Below are 13,449 nucleotides of genomic sequence, written 5' to 3'. Positions count from 1 at the left end.
AAGCAGACACTATACACTTATGCTTCAACTTATTCTTTTAGACATTTAGACCCTTAGGGGCAAACTGCTATTGCGAGTAGGAACGTAGCTTGAAACAACAAATTCTCCATGGTGGCTGAGTTCGACCCCTTCTGCTCAGCTGTTTCACTGAGGATGTGGTCTCTGTATTATTGTGATCCAAAATATGTCCTTCTGATCACGTTTAACTCAATTAAAACGTGAAATGAGTAGTTTCCTTTAATTGTATGCCATAAAGTGACTCTATAATACATATTTGTATAATCTTAATCCAATAATGACTGGCTGAACATGGTAAACATTGTGTAAAACCCGTCAGCCGAATGACGTGCATTCATTCATAAAGAAACAATGCAGTTACTTTGTCAGTTTATTTTGAGTTGAAAGTGCCATGGATTTTTTTCTGTAATCTTATTTAATAAAGTGGTTCTATAAACATAGTTTTGCCCCATCACACACTAGCACTTTTGTGTGATTACTAGCCACATCTCATATGAACTAATTAAAACAACTGAGTATTGTGCTGTATTTTCCCCCCTCATGAGCAACAGGACAAGTGTGCAAAATAGCACGTTATGTTCTTAATATTTTCTCTTATGATACTAGATGGCCACACCCCTACAAACGACTGTCAGATTAACGTGCATTCCTTCTCTCACGCGCGCTGCTCTCTCTCTCTCTCTCTCTCTCTCTCTCTCTCTCTCTCTCTCTCTCTCTCTCTCTCTCTCTCTCTCTCTCTCTCTCTCTCTCTCTCTCTCTCTCTCTCTCTCTCTCTCTCTCTCTCTCTCTCGTTCGCGCGCTCTCATCTCCATCATCCTCTCGCGACTGAGAAAAAAACCCGCCAGCGCGAAACAGATGGGAAGGCATCCGCGGAATTAGCGACCGTTACCGTGCAGAGAATAACCGCCAAAAATTAACGGACACCGACAAGAAGTTCAGTTCGTCCAGAAGACTTCTGGACTGAGAACTTGAGGGCATTTCACGTCTATTCACGACTGGAAAAGTAAGTTTTGCATTAATGACACCGTGTTGAACAAAACTTAAGTGTGTGCAGTGAGTTAGTACGTAAAATACGTCGAAGGGAAGCTTTTTGCAGGCTTTATTCGACAAATAATAACTTTAAATCGCAGAACAATGATAAACATGACACGGTATGCACTGTGTTGTCACTCTTTACATGTGTGTTCATGTTGCAGTGCAGTGCAATTATATAAGTATTGAGTAAAACCAGCATAGATACAAAATAGACATCAAAATTAAGAAATTGGTTCAGCTTTATTTATATATTTATTTAATGTGATGTGCTGCATTAAAGACGCACTGCCTCTGAAGGCTTTATAATACGGTGCGTCTGTTTTAGACCAAATTGTTTTTGTGTGATTATCTTAAAACGCAACAATATTCTATATTATAAATAATACAGTATAATTTGTTTATGTTTAATAATAATGATGCTGAAAAGTAATATAGTATGAGTTCTACCTTATTCTGAGGGTCTTTATTCGCCGTCTTGATGAGATGAATAACGAAGTTATTGACGTTCTTGCTAATTTTAGTCTAATAAATTATGCGAATTAGTAACTGGTAAACGTTGGACTACTTGTTGAAAGGAGAGTTGTCTAAAACCATCAGCCATCATAGAGGGATGATAGACATGCATTAAAGACTCTACTTAGTTGTAAAAACAAACAAAAACACTTTGTGTGCTTAAGAGCTTGTTTAATTTCATTTGTTTTAAGAAAGAAGACCATCACATTTTCTTTATGATCATGAAGTGGAAAAGTTGACACAAAATACCCCTCCCCAATCCAATTAGTCACTTTTAACAAGCAATTACATTAAGCAATATTCTTTGTATATATTTTTGACAGTGATTGACCCATTTTTAAAAATTTATGATGAAAAAAAAACACTTAACCAACTCATCAGTAGTCATCTATTATTCATTAATTGTTTTAATGGTGCCTTTATTTGGTGCCCTAAATGATAATAGCCATTATGATGTTGCTCCTTTCATTCTTTAGAGTGGTGTTGAGATCATTATGCTAAGAGAAAACAGAATATATAGTGTTTGCATATTCATTTTCTATGTTATATGCCATTCACCAGAACTGCTCATGTACTCCTATGGGATATACCATCAATCCTTTCTGCTTATAAATGAAACTAGATAGGATTGGGTCATAACTATCTAAGTTTGTAGTACTCAAATAAAGTGGGCTGCGCAGATAGTGTCGCTGTCCGTGGTTCTGAAACGTGGCTGACACGCAGTACTACTCCAGTGATCAACACCAGAGTTTCTCCATACTTGTAGTCAGTTATGTGAACAACTGTGAATACTACCTCTAGATAGTAGACATCCTCTTATGCCCATGCATAACAGGAGCTGCTCAGTTGGAAGCACATCTAGCTAATCTGAAATTACATTAATAAGTGCAGGACAGTTAACCTGATTAATAATAATAAGAAAAAAAAGACTCATACATGGTTTAGCGCTTTTCATGATTATTTTTTTTCTGAATTTGAGAATTTATGCAGGTGTTTGGTTAGCCCTTATGAGCATATGGGCTCCAACTGTGTCTCAGGTGGTCTTTTAGCAAGTGCTTGTGGGAAACCGTTGACCTCTTTTGTTGCTCAGTTTGTGCATGCTGCTTAACTCTCTGGGGTCGGCGGTCTCGCCGGCGATACCAGCTCACTTTTTTCCTTATCAGTGCAAAAGAGACTCAAATTACTCTGTTAATTTTGATCTTACATATAAGTGTTGTACATCATTAGATCCTGTTAAGTTTCTATTTTTTTTGTGGATACTCACAATAAAAACAAAGTGTTGTGCTTTTCACCAAATAAAGAAAAACAAACATGATGCGAGTTTTGCGTTCTCTCTGTCAGTGAAGTCCATTCTGAAACGCGTCCTAAGATTAACTGTAACTCCGCGATTACTTGTCACACAGGCACGAGAGGTTTTTCTTTATGAAGCTTGAATTCTCTTCTTTTAAATGAAGTAATTTATATAAAAAACAAATATTCTCAGTTTATGCAATCTGTATGAAAAGAGAGTGCTGTCAGTATTTTTTCCCCCAGCTCATTACACTTCATTACGCGTTAATCTGACACGCCCACGGACGACGCGCGCTATTCAAACGCAAATGTCGAGGCAAGCCATGACAACGCCCACATCAGCTGTTCCACCGCGGCGGTAAAATGTGTGGTGTATTTGCTGCCTTTTACCGCTAAGAGGCGCTACAATCATAGACTCTGAAAAGTGTTCGTTTATTCCGGTTTATTCTCTCTAATGCGTAATCTGCTGCCGCACCGCGCTGATTCAGAGCGATTGAAAGCTGGTAGCAGAAGAATTCAACAAGTGAAACGTAGTTAAAATAATTCATAATCACAATACTGAAATTAGGCTACTGAAATGTAATTGAATAAATAATGAAAACATTTCAACATAAAACATTGCAATAAAAACATTTAGGCTACATGAACGAGGCTTTACAACTTTAACAGCGTACAGACGATAGCTCAGTGATCAACGCAACGACACGAGCTTCGAGGAGCTTCAACAGACCCGAGATCGAATCTCAATGTAGCATAGATGTTGTTAACCGATGTTGTCCTACGTTTATATTTTCCCACCTTGATGCTTAAATAGGTAACTGTTTATATCTGTTTACTTATTTAAAGTTAAGAGTTTTGTTTGATTATCATTACAACATAAATTTGCTACATTCCTGTAGAACCGCAGCCGCTGCACAAACGACAAAAACTGATGAAGATTGTCAGCCGATCAGAAAATGAAAATGAAGAAGCTCGTCTTTAGTCTGCTAAATTATTGTGTAATGTAAAAGAACACTAAAATTACTTAAGTTTGAAACCAAGTTCGAACATTTCAAGGTTTAAATTGTTTAATTTAAAACAGGGTTGCATCTTGTTTAGAGTTTATTTCTTTTGCGATGCAAAATAAGAAACACTAGGCTAATCTTATTCTTGCGACATTTTAAATTTGTATTGCCAAAGAAATTACAGCTAAATTAAACAATTAAAACAGTAGGCCTACAAAACGAAAATTGTCCAAAGAAACATAATTAAATTAAAAACATGCGTTTCTCTTTGCCTCTCTCGCGCTGGATCTCTTTTTAACAAGTTTATTTAGTCTCCCTCGCTGCGCGCGCGGGTCTCTCTCTCGAAATTAATCATTTCAGGGTAAAAACACATCATACAGCTGATAATACTGTATATGTCGCTGCGTGTCAGCCATACAAATCACGAAAAAATTATTTAACCTTTAATTGTTGCTTCAAAGACACAGCATGCCTTGTTGAATTCACCTTACAATAACTTCAATTGAAATTTTGTGTGAAAAAAAAACTTTAAATAGGCTACAATAAATAAACTACAATATTTATAATTTAATAAGATATGGGGCCTACATTTGGACACAGATTTATCCTTACAATAATTTTGCCTGCTCATCAGGCTGGCTATCCGACACTCTCCATATGAAAGAGGAACATTAACACCTTTGTCCAGCAACTGTCCCTCCAACCCCCCACAGGCTATCGGAGTCTGAGGCTGACTTAACACAAAGAGAAGTCGCAATTCACACTTAAATCGCCATTCTAGACAGTGTTGATAATGAAGGAATTAAATGATTTAAGTTACATGTAGCCTAGTGATATTTCTGTCATAAAAGTTTATTACTAAATATTTCATTATTTCAATAATTGATGAAATAAAACTGGTTTGGGGCAGCTTTTTCCAAGCAAAACTAAATATAATCTGAAAAAACGCTTGTGAATTTGTTGTCACTTAATATTAAAGTCTACAGGGATCTTTGGATCCTTACAACCAGGCATGCAATTTGTGAATTAAGTTTTTATTTTATTTTGTATTATTCAAATAAATATCGAAACACGGTGCTTCGTGGTAATGCTGCTAAATTAAATAACATTTATAGAATAATTATGAACTTAAATGAAACAATATCGCAACATTTCGACAAATACATTATTATGTTTTTACATTTTAATTCAGGGCGATTTAGCCTACATTTAATTAGAGCGAGATTTTCACCCATGTCTTGTCATTTTCTCATTGGGAAGCGCATGTTTGAGTAGATCCTCTGTACCTCTCGTTTTCATATGGATTAGCCTACATAATCAGATAACATTTATTAGCCTAAATATTTAGACATTTAAAGGCTTTAGACATAGCCGATTTCTTATCGTGACTGAGCTGAAGTGGCTTTCGGTTCATTTTTGTGACGCGCAGTTCCCGGAGACAGAGAGGACAGATATACTGTTTTTGTCGTTAGCCTAATATGAATACAAGTTTACAGTTTTGAACGATGTAAGCTACTCTACTCTTATCTGTATGACCAAAAAATTACGGAGTCGCCTATTAAGTTATTTTAGCTGTAATAATGAGATAAATAAATTAATCTAAATGAACGCGCCGCCGCGTTTGTCGAACACTAACTCACGATGCCAGAATAAAACCCGACTTTAGAAAAATGCATAGGGTCACTCGGCGTGGTGTGCCAAAACACTTAATTATAAACTTCAATATTTCATTCAAAATAATCTCAACACGCTTTGTGAAATTTTGAAAAGCCGTGCATGCATTAAGGCCACTGGAACTAATGAACAACTGAAACGCTGGTTTTGATTTTATTGTTTTTCGTTTAAACGTGCCTGTTGCATATCTCTATTTTATATATTTGATATTGGTGAAGTAGCCTATAGCATTGATTAGCTGTGGAGGGAGGGGTGTGGGGATTAAAATAATTCAGCAGAAGTAGGGATGTTTAGACCAGAAGGAAATCCCAGTCCCCCCTGGCAAATCACACTTTACTTAAAACCATGTTTTTAAAAACTCTAGGTTGTAGGGAACAGACCTCTCTGCCATGCGCGCGCACGGTTTGGAGCACAATATCTGTCTCGCATGCACGCTCGCTCTAAATAGATTACGGGATATTTTAACTAATTTACGGTATAACTAGTCGATCACGAGTGGCTCAACAGGTAGATCTATAGATAAACTATATCTTTCAGGAATTTGACCGACCGGGTTGACACTTCAGCGTGAGAAATCGGGGGGGTGGCGTGAGAGCCTGGAATAAATAAATAAAAAAATATATATAGCCTATATAAAACAAAACTGTATGGTGTAACAGAGTTTTAGAGCTAGACAAATCTCTCTGCAATAATAAATATAAAATATACAGCAGACCATGTTTGTGCGGGATTTGAACCTGTGTCATCTTGATGATGAACCATCAGTTCTACCGCTCGGCTATGAATTTTGTTACTGAGAAATAACCAAACGTTTGATTCTCACATGAGCGAGAAAACGTTTTGTCTTTAGCCTGTGAGTGTAGGCCTACTTTAACCTTTTACAGTTTTAAAAGATTATATCTTATCTGTATGACCAACAATTTGTTGTAGGCTTATTTGGAAATTACCATAACTTGTAGTATTTCATCCTTAGGCTACTGTTAATAGACATTAGCCCCACTTACGTTTTGCTAAATGTCCCTTTGCGCCACCTGGCGGTCATTTCGCGTACGACTTTGAAATGCGACTGGTTTATTTTTACCGCGGTGGATGGCTAAAAATGGTATGTGGATGGCTAAAATGTGTGACTAAAAATGTGCTTTTGGCTTTCATTTATATTTTGATTGTTTGTATATATATATATATATATAATGAGCCTTTCATTCAGGGGTGTCACACAAGAAAGAATGCAAGGACAATATATATATATATATAAATAAATAAATATTTATATACACACACACACACACACACACACACACATATATATATATATATATATATATATGTGTGTGTGTGTGTGTGTGTGTGTGTGTGTGTGTATATAAATATTTATTTATTTATATATATATATATATTGTCCTTGCATTCTTTCTTGTGTGACACCCCTGAATGAAAGGCTCATTAGTATGCAGTCTGCTCAGGTGAGAACTGCCTAATTATTCATGAGGGGGTTGGGCCGATCCGCCCATCCGCATATTGCCTTTGCAAACAAAAAAATGTTTTTCACAATTTAAAACAATCTATTGTTTTATGTGAATGATTAGCCAGAATGATTTTCAGATCAATTTGAAGCAAATACTCTAGGCGACAACATCCACTAGTCAAAAGTCTTGTGGACAGATATTTAGTATGTTATTTGTGGCCATATATTAGAAAATTTATTTTTTATTTTTTTCAATAACCACGCATAAACAATATTCTCTCAAAAATACAAACATGTACATACATGTTGCTCACATATAATGGTAGCCCTGTGTGTGCTATATAGAGTGTAATTTCACCTGTGCCATTAATATGTTTATAAGCAACTGAAAAATGCACAAATGTCAGAGCATGCCAAAACATCTCAAGGACCCCGAAAACACCTCAGACCCCAGAGGGTTAATGAGTGTTCTTTAAATGAACATTACATTGTTTTAAATAGATTACATGTAGCCTGAATTGTATTTTACAGACTGTGAGTATATTTATTACATGAGCTCACTCATCTTGTTCTGACAGATACCTGGCTTTTTATGAGGTCTTCTACCAGAACAAAGTCATCCCCTATCATTTTCTCCTGAGAGATGGATTATAACTTTTGACATGTGACATAAATATTTATTACACTTTTAAAGGGTCCTGAACTGTAATTTGAATTATGGGGTTTTGTATGGCTAGAGTTGATTGAATACTGCCTTCAAGTAAATGAAATACTGCCACTTTTATTGATAGGAATGGTAGAGAGAGGACAGGGAATGATATGGGAAAGAGGTGAAATTGTGATCACAAAATGCTGCAAGATTCATGTTGCCTGCTAACCACTCTGGTGTTGGAGCACTTGTACTAAGCAATGGCTCCTAAGTGAGTTTTGTGGTCTGACTGACTGTATTCCAGTAAGTAGATCCAGACAAATGTTGCATAAAGTGGACAGCAGTTTAAGCCAGCAGTAGCTTGGGAATTTTAATGTTTGTAGGGATTTCTACTGGGAATCAGATCAGTAATGTTAATGCACAAGTGGCTAAATAGCATTCTTCAAAACCTAAACATGACACTGTACAGTTGGAAATGTGGCTGATTTTTTGGGTTGCTGATGCTTTATAAAAGGCAGTAACATTCAAAGACTTTGCTTAATGAATCAGTTCTCTGCATAAGGTCTGACATTGCTTTTTTCATCTCTAAGGAATCCAAAAGCGCTTATAGAGTACCATGCTTATTCACTTTTGCTTTGTTTTTACATACTGTAGGCAGAATCACATTGTACTCTGGCTCAAAGGCATTGAATAGTGTCAACATATAAAAACAGCTTTTGTGATCAGGTGAAGTCTGCATATACTGTATGCTTCAACTGGATTGTCTGGGAAACAATCCAGACAGAAAAGCCTAATGCTGTGGCACAGAAACTGCATCTGTATTAACACGAAAAGGTACACAGGCAGCCTGCGGCTTTTCAAAGGCATATAAATGCATTTATAGAAAATTCACACTCAGAAATAATGCTATGAAATTATATATAGAGAGTATATACATAAAAATATGAAACTATGACTGTCATGACAATTTCAAAAGGCTCCACTGTTTCATTTACACAGAGCTAAGGGGCCGCTTACACAGAATGTGTTCTGGTGTCCATCTGCGCTGTTTTTATTGTTTTTTATGTAAACATGCTAGATGGATGTCTTCCACCTTAAGCGGCAAGAATTTCAAGTTAAAATAAATTAAACTTTTAAATGTTTCCTGAGATACCCGATTCTGTTCCATTCCACTTTACAGCGCCTCACTGTTGAAAGCAAGAACATGTATGAACGGTTGCTGAGGAGGGTCAGAGCTGGCGTAGATTAGCTTTTATGCAGCATTAATTCTTTAGGCAAAATTTTTGAAGTCATGGAATAGCCTTAACTCGCGTGTGCTCACAAGGTTTAACCATAAAATTTAACCCTTTAGTCACTGCAGAAAAAAGAACAGACAACACTCTTGGCATGTCATCAGCCTGAAAGTGTATAGTTCATGCAAAACTTCAGCCGTCAGGAACTAGCAGGCTCATTTGTATATTTTTTTGTAAGCCATTAGTGTTCAAGACCTCAGGTCAATAGGTAACTGACCCCTGGGGCACTTTGTTGGCATTTCTTTGACCTTTCCTGAGAGATAACAAGCAGAGCAAACCTCTTGCTCTCTGTGTCTTCAAGACTATAATGATCTGGTGGAGGTACTAAAAAAAATCACACAGCTGAAAATGTCACACCATCAGCAAAACTGGAGGAAGCAGCCATATTTTGTCTCACTGAATGATTGTGTGTAAAGTAGCTTATGTTGGCCAGGATCATATTAGCTTTAGCACGACCCTGAAATCCTCAGCTAACTTGTATTTAGTGTATTTTTTCTAGTTCTTACAATCAGCATAAGCAATGATTTATTCGCATTCTCCTAATGCAGGGTTCCAGACTGCGACCATTTTTTGAGAATGTGCGAGTTAAAATTTTATGTGGTCGCATTTTGCGAGTGGATGCTCGCGCAACAGAACGCCGTTGTATCAGCAGCTGCAGTCCGTAACTTATGTTCAAAATGAACGAGTACATCATGAATCCATTTTCCAAACCGTGTTTTTGACTTATCCTGAATCACTACGGTACGCCTATAATAAGCGTTTATATTCTGACTATTTTATCCCGGGGTCGATTTGGTTGCGGAGTTGCCCAGTGCCTGCGTGACTCGCCATAGACATTAACGGAGAGAAGTAGCTCCGGCTACAGTGTTCTTCCGCAAGACACTTGCAGTTTATTTATTGACGAACGTAGACGTCACGCGCATTGCACACTGATGGTGAAATGCGCCAATTACGAATTCAGGAATTAAGGCTTATAAAAATAAAAAGGTCTCACGAAACACCGAGCCCCCTCCTACGTCTCTCAGCGGTTAGATGAGAGTAATCGCTCGACAGAGGAAAAGGAAATTATTATAAAATGCAGAAGGTATAAGGAGTGTGAGATTTCTGATTTTTGTTACAACTATAAACTTTGATAACGAAAAATCTGTATCAGCGTATTATAATACTCTAATCTTTAAAAATGTAATGCATACATTTGAATATTTAATGATTTTTAAAAGATAGAAAGATGATAATAGACAGACAGACAGATAGATAGATAGATAGATAGATAGATAGATAGATAGATAGATAGATAGAATATGATTCAAATGTAAATAGATAGATTGTATATAATTCAAATGTAAAATGTTTAAAATTACAGATTAAAATTACTGTCCAAAATCCATGAAAATCCTGAAATTTGGCAATGATAATTTGCAAATATTACATGTGTTTTTATATAATATATTACAGGTATTTATGCTGCAACCAAGAAAGCCTTTGCTAGCCTTGGTCCATTAAAACCACTATTCATCAGCATGCATTGATTAAACTCATGGAATGTAGCACAAAAAAAAAAAAGGTGCGACGAAATCATATGCTGGTGCGACCAACTGAGAAAGTTGGTAGCACCAGTGCAACCAGTGGAAAAGTTAGTCTGGATAGGCTACCACAACAGTACGACTTGATTCAGTATCTGAACGAAAACATCCACTTCCACTCGCTGCTGTTTCACCAAGCGTCGCTGAAACAAGGTAAACTAATGGTGTTCACACCGAACGCGGATAGAGCGTCAAATACGCGTTTATCGCGTCTAGTTAGACGCTTGAACATTCGCTCGAGTTCAAACTTTTCAACTTGTGCGGAAAACGTTTGCGGCAAACGCATAGCCCAATTCGCGTCAGTCGCGACGCCCGGTGCCAATGATCCGTCTATTCGCGTCTTTGCATTGACTTTGTATGTAATCTACTCGCGCAAATAATTGAATTTGCGTTCGGTGTGAACACACCATAAGCCTATGATACATTGATGTTCGCTGATTTTAATCCCATACTGTATTTGTAGCGATGTCGGGATGCGGTTTAACTAGATATGATGTTTAGCTTTGATGTTTTTAAGTAGTAAACGTATTCACATTCAATTGCAAGAGAGATAGCCTAAAAAAAAACCCCTTCACACACACGCACGCATGCACCCTCGTCTCTCTCACACGCCAGTCAGATCAATTGCGGCAATGCATCACTTAAACTTTTATGTAGCCACGCAACAATAATTTCCGCATGCATTCACTGTATACACCGCGACGTGACGGAGGAACAAATATTGTATTGCAGTCTTTGCGAGACCTTGTTTGTATGTCCCGTCTTCCAAATAGTTACAGACAACAACAAAAAATGAAATTCCCCTGCCTGCTTCTCCAAATCCACTCGTACTTTTGGGGAAGACATTTTAATCGGCTACCAAAGTAATTGAGCATAGAACATTGTTGGCACTTATACTAAATGGGTAAAAATTGCAATAAATAGGCTTAGTTTTGGATCATTTTCGTTATGCATTATTTGTTTTGGTTGTTTAAAAACACAAAAAATGTTTTATCCGATTACTCGATTAATTGATCGATTACAATCGATTACAAAAAGAATCGATAGCTGCAGCCCTAGAATTAAGTGGTGTAATAGTTAAAGCTTCATTGGGCCATATGCATAAGAGTCACTGAAACAAAGTGCACCAGGCTTGGTCGTGTGATGATTAATAGAGATTAAATGCTCACATTCCCTTGTGCTTTATGATCTAAGGTAGCCATCATTACTGGCAGCACTGTGTCCCGTAGGGAGAGACTACAAGAGGTCATGGATTTTACTTTAGCGTAGCAATTGTGATAAATTAATCTACAGAATAGTTGTGGCAGGTTTTTATTAAGATAACGATTCTGTTCAGTTCTGCACCATTGACTAGGACATAGGATTTTAGCTTTGGTAGTATTGAATATGTCCCAGCTGAAAGATGAAAGGCTGCAGGCATTTCTCCCCTTGTGGGGACAAAGTGATGTGTCAAAAATGGTCCATTGCAACAAGTGTGTCAGTAATCTTTTGGCAGACCATTCCTTTCTCCAATAGTAAAAAGAATAATAACAACATACTTTATGCTCAGTCATTGATTGAAGGGAATGGGTCGTTTCGTTTTTTTTAAACATGAACAACATAGCCTTCAAAGACGTCAAGACTTTCCGAGAGACAAAAGGATTGTAGGATATAGCTGAAGCATGGCTCTCCGCTGAAAGGGTTACTTGTGGCATGAGGCAACTTCAAAGCTCCACTCCAGCTGATAGCCCCCATAAATAGCGAATTTGAAGGGGAATTTTAAATCAAAAATTGATTAATATTTCACCTCCGCATTGATTCATGCTGCCACTGAATATATTATCATATCTCTGAATCGTTTGTATGAGGAATTATGATGACTTTATTCCCATGATCCATGACATCATCTAAGCATCACATCTTTTCTCACATGCTTTTTAAAAAAAATGTTTGTTCTGCAGTGTAACATTTCATTATTTTAGGTTTTCCATCATTGTAGAGGTGGGTGATATGGCAAAAATTGTATATCAGTACAGCTAAATTAATTTCCCTATTGTAAAAAATTAGTCTTACAACTTAATTTATTTCACTTTATTTTATTTAATCATTTTGTCTTTGTTATAAAAAATTAGAAGAGTAAGAACAAGGATGCAAATTACAAATAAAAGGACAAATACAATACAAGATACAAATGTAATAAACAGTAATTTTTTTCAGCCAAAGTAGGTCTATTTAACTAGCCTGGTCCCACCAGACTCTCGTACATTTAATTTGTACACAGAGAGTGTGGCCTCGCTCCATTGACAAGTTTTAACTTCCTTGTAGGCGGGTACTCTGGGCAGATCCAATAGTTTTAAACTTCAACAGAGTCACTCTGAATCTGCCATAACCAATCGCTGACGTTTGGTCGTGACGTATGACGACTCAAACCACTCAAACTAGCGCACGACATCAACGTCATCGATCTCAGCTCAAATGAAAATTGAGCAGAAGTACTTAGGAGGGCGGAGCCAGGCTACTACTTAACAGCATTCAAGTTAGAAATTGAATAAACAAATGTAAAAATTAAACACTACACAGACTTTACTGTATGAATATACACTGATTATTATTTAAGCTACTGAAGTTATTCAAGAGCAGTGAGTGATTTTCATTTTGTATTTTGTTTGATTAACCTTAAAGGGATAGTTCACCCAAAAATGAAAATCCTGTCATTAATTACTCACCCTCATTTCGTTCCAAACCCGTAAGACTTTCGTTCATCTTCGAAACACAAATGAAGATATTTTTGATGAAATCTGAGAGCTTTCTGTTCCTCCATTGACAGCAACAGAAGTGTTTACACTACGTAAACAGCGTATGAGAATGACATGGAAGAGAAGAGATTGTTGAATAAAGTCATTATTTTTTTGGGGGGGGGGGGGGGGGGGGGGGGGGGGGGTTGTGC

General features: G+C 37.0%; 1 protein-coding gene across 1 annotated transcript in view; it reads left to right on the top strand.

Annotated features, from left to right (window-relative positions):
- Window positions 1–802: 802 nt before the first annotated feature.
- The window catches only part of camkvb (CaM kinase-like vesicle-associated b), a 50,035-nt gene continuing 37,388 nt past the window's right edge, over window positions 803–13,449 (top strand). The window contains exon 1 of the mRNA XM_056248607.1: window positions 803–1,021. The gene's annotated coding sequence lies outside the window, so the exon portion shown is untranslated. The remainder of the gene's footprint in view (window positions 1,022–13,449) is intronic.

Source organism: Rhinichthys klamathensis, unplaced genomic scaffold, assembly GCF_029890125.1.
Source record: "Rhinichthys klamathensis goyatoka isolate OS25496 unplaced genomic scaffold, OSU_Roscu_1.1 h1tg000056l_1, whole genome shotgun sequence".
Lineage (NCBI taxonomy): Eukaryota > Metazoa > Chordata > Actinopteri > Cypriniformes > Leuciscidae > Rhinichthys > Rhinichthys klamathensis.
This window is presented reverse-complemented; position numbering and strand designations above follow the sequence as displayed.